This window comes from Lolium perenne, chromosome 1 (genome assembly GCF_019359855.2).
Source record: "Lolium perenne isolate Kyuss_39 chromosome 1, Kyuss_2.0, whole genome shotgun sequence".
NCBI lineage: Eukaryota > Viridiplantae > Streptophyta > Magnoliopsida > Poales > Poaceae > Lolium > Lolium perenne.
Window position 1 is genome coordinate 198,476,215 of NC_067244.2, and position 3,365 is coordinate 198,479,579.

Below are 3,365 nucleotides of genomic sequence, written 5' to 3' on the forward strand. Positions count from 1 at the left end.
TGACGCCGCCGGTAGCCCCCAAGAAGATGGCCAAGAAAGCGGCCAAGAAGCCGCCGGGCAATGCGACGAAAGGGGCGAAAGCGCCGTTCGTGAAGCCGCGGAAGGCGCCGGCCCCGAAGAAGAAGCCGGAAGGATGGACCGATGATCAGTGGCATCAAGACTGTCTGCGCCGGAAGATGTCGACGGCGGAGCGGAAAGGACGGAGGGCGGCGGAGCAGGAGAAGAAGGCTCTGGCGGCGCGCCAGCACCAGCACTTAATGGTCGGGTGTACGTCTCGCCGCCACCAACGCGAGCCCATATAGTACGAACGTGCCGGTGTACGTTCCGAGAAATGGCGGTTGACGCGCCTGTCGCTGGCCAAGGGGAAGGACGGCATTGACCTGGACGCGTCGCTGGCAACGTCGGCAGGGCGTCCTACTGGCAACAAGGCTGCCAAGGCCGCCTTGGCCGACGCCGCGTCGTGTGAGAAGACGCAGGCATCGATCACGAAATGCCTCGCGGACGTCTCCTCGACCTTTCTCTCCCGCGATAAAAAGACCGATGAAAGGTGGGCGGAGCTGCTCAAGAGGCAAGAGGAGAAGTTGGAGCTCAAGAAACGCAGGGACGACATGTCCCTGCTGAGAACGTCGACAGAGGGAATGTCTCCCCGGACGCGGGCGGCGCACAACTTCTTCAAAGGCTAGATCCTCGACGACATCGAAGCCAAAATGGCGGCGGCCGACGCTGCGGCCGACGCGGCGGCCCAGGAAGCGGCAGCAACCGCGGCGCAAGAGCCGGCTGACGCGTCTTCGACTGCTACACCATCGTCGACCTATGCGATGGCGGCGGAGCAGACGGAGCATGCACAGCACCAGGCAGATCGTGACGAGGTCATCGTGATCGACAGGCCTGCATCGACTTAGGATACGTCGCCGTCGACCAACCCCTTCTTCTAATTTAGCATGCACTATATGGTCTGTAATATGATCGCGGGCCTAGTACTTTGATCGCCGCTACTCTGATCGCGACGATTCGGCGGGAACGATCTCTTTTGAATGCAACAATTTGGGAGCGACGTTCCCCAAAGGCGGCACGAACAAAACACGTCCCACAAACGCTCAATCTGGCGCGGTTTGGGGGACGCGGCTGGAGATGCCGCGAAGAAAAAAGAGACCCTTGATGATCACCCTTAACATCATTTCACTCTCCCTGTTAAGCTTAGGTTTGAAGCTAGTCAATCTTGCTTAAATTAGCTTCTACGCATCCGGCAAACGATGGTGGTAATTAATTCTTCACTGGCTCTTTTAGCCTTCCTTTAGCACAAATGCGGCATGCATGGGATGTGGATGGCTTGATGCTTTTGTCGGCAGCATGGAAAATCACTGGAGTAGTGCAAATCTGCGTAGGAAATGCATGCAGCGTGGCCGTGCACGCAATCGGATCAGTATGAGGCTATGAGCTACCTACGGGGTTGTATCATCGTCTCTATTATTAACACTAGACTAGACCCCTCTGGGTCGAGGATTAGTGGGGGTCCATGATGCCCATTAAAAATAGCGATGATGATGACAGTGATTTTGCTCACGGCCAGGGGAGATCTGATTGATAACCGAAAGCGCCACCTATAGTGTCTCGTATAGACGCTAGCTATTGCACGGAGAAACCTAACTGAGATAGGAGAGACGACGAAATTACACGTTGGAACAGAACCCGAGTTATTGTAGCCGTGTGAACTAATTTAGAACGGAGGAGTATGTTTTAAAGATTTTTTGTACTATTATGGCGGGTGTGTTTGTTTGCGAATTTTTTTTAAATAATACGAATTTTTTATTTAATTCCAGGAATAGCGCGCGATTTCAAAAAATTCCAAAAGTGTGACCCGGTCGGTCAGTAGCTGACCGATCGGTCACTAGTAGTCCGACTGGCATGCTGCTTGTCCCCGACCGACCACTGCATGGATTTTTAGGTTTATTATTGGCACTTCTCCCCCATTATTTTCTGGCCATATCTTCTCCCTCTCCCGTTCACACCGCCGTGTTTCCCTCCCGCCCTTGTCGCCACCCTTCCCGCCACTTCTTCCCGCCATTCCTTTCCGCCACCATCTCCCGCTATATTTTCCCGCCACGCTCTCGGATTTTTTCCTATAAAAGCAGGCATCGACACTCATAGCAGCAGAAGTGCTACTATCTCTCTTTTTTTTCTGTTGGCTCACCCTTAGCCGTCATGAGTGTGCCGTGCTCTGACCAGGAGTTTAGGCCGGTGAAGGCGAAGGCTGCAAGTTTGCCCCCCGGGTGTGACTGCGGAGCGGTGTTGGTGCGGCCGTCTTGCTAAGGTTAAGCAGGTGGAGGATTTCTCCGACCAGTTCGGCATGAAATTATTTATGTGTGCGAGCTATGAGCATGATTCACCCCGTAGTTCAGCTTCGTCGTCCACCAGGCCGCCGGTATGTTTCGACATAATTTTATGTAGGCATAAATTTATTTATGAATGTGATTTAATGTTACTATTTGTGTTGCAGTCTCCCCCGCCCCTATGCAAATGGTTTCACTGGATAGACACGGAGCAGCCAGATTGGGCGCGCTAGGAGGTTGAGGAGAAACACCGGCGTGCGTGGGCAACGTTCTTTGAGGAGGAGCGTAGGGAAAAGGTTCGTGCAAATGAAAAGGCAGAGCGAGAGAGGCAGATACGGAAACTAAGGGCGGAACAAGCTCGTAATCGCGAGGTGAATCAGAAGAGGATGGATGATGAGGCTGCACGTAGGTTTGCAGAGGAAGATGTGCGTAAGGAGGCTCGTGAAGCGGAGAGAAAGAGACTAAGGGAAAGAGCTGCTGAGGCGCAAGTGGCAGAAGAACGCGGCGACAAGTCTGGAAAATGGCCACGGTGGACGCAGGGAAAGTAGAGTGATGTGACCTACTGGCTATGTATCTTAATTTCAGTTATAGTTTGTCGTTGTATCTTAAATTCTGTTGTAGTGATAAGCCGTATTTTAAATTCAGCTGCAATGTATCTTAATTTCAGTTTTAGTACTAATGTGAAATGAATTTGCCGCAAAAATGTTGTGTCAGAAATTTTGGCTCGTTTGTTTCCCGCCAATTTTTCCCGCCCAATTTTTCCCGCTCAATCTTCCCGCCATTTATTCCCGCCCAAATCTGCCGCCACTTTTTCCCGCCTAATTTTTCCCGCTCACATCTTCCCGGCGGCCTGGTGGACGACGAAGCTGAACTACAGGGTGGATCATGCTCATAGCTCGCACACATGAAAAATTTCATGCCGAACGAATCAGAGAAATCCTCCACCTGCTTAACCTTAGCAAGACGGCCGCACCAACACCGCTCCGCAGTCACACCCGGGGGCAAACTTGCAGCCTTCGCCTTCACCGGCCTTAA

The 3,365-nt window shown here is 52.6% G+C and overlaps 1 long non-coding RNA gene across 1 annotated transcript; it reads left to right on the forward strand.

Annotated features, from left to right (window-relative positions):
- Window positions 1-1,940: 1,940 nt before the first annotated feature.
- On the forward strand, window positions 1,941-3,033 carry LOC127310909 (uncharacterized). The gene is made up of 2 exons (XR_007857454.1): window positions 1,941-2,422; window positions 2,498-3,033. It is a non-coding gene; the product is annotated as an uncharacterized lncRNA (long non-coding RNA).
- The last annotated feature ends 332 nt before the right edge of the window (window positions 3,034-3,365 follow it).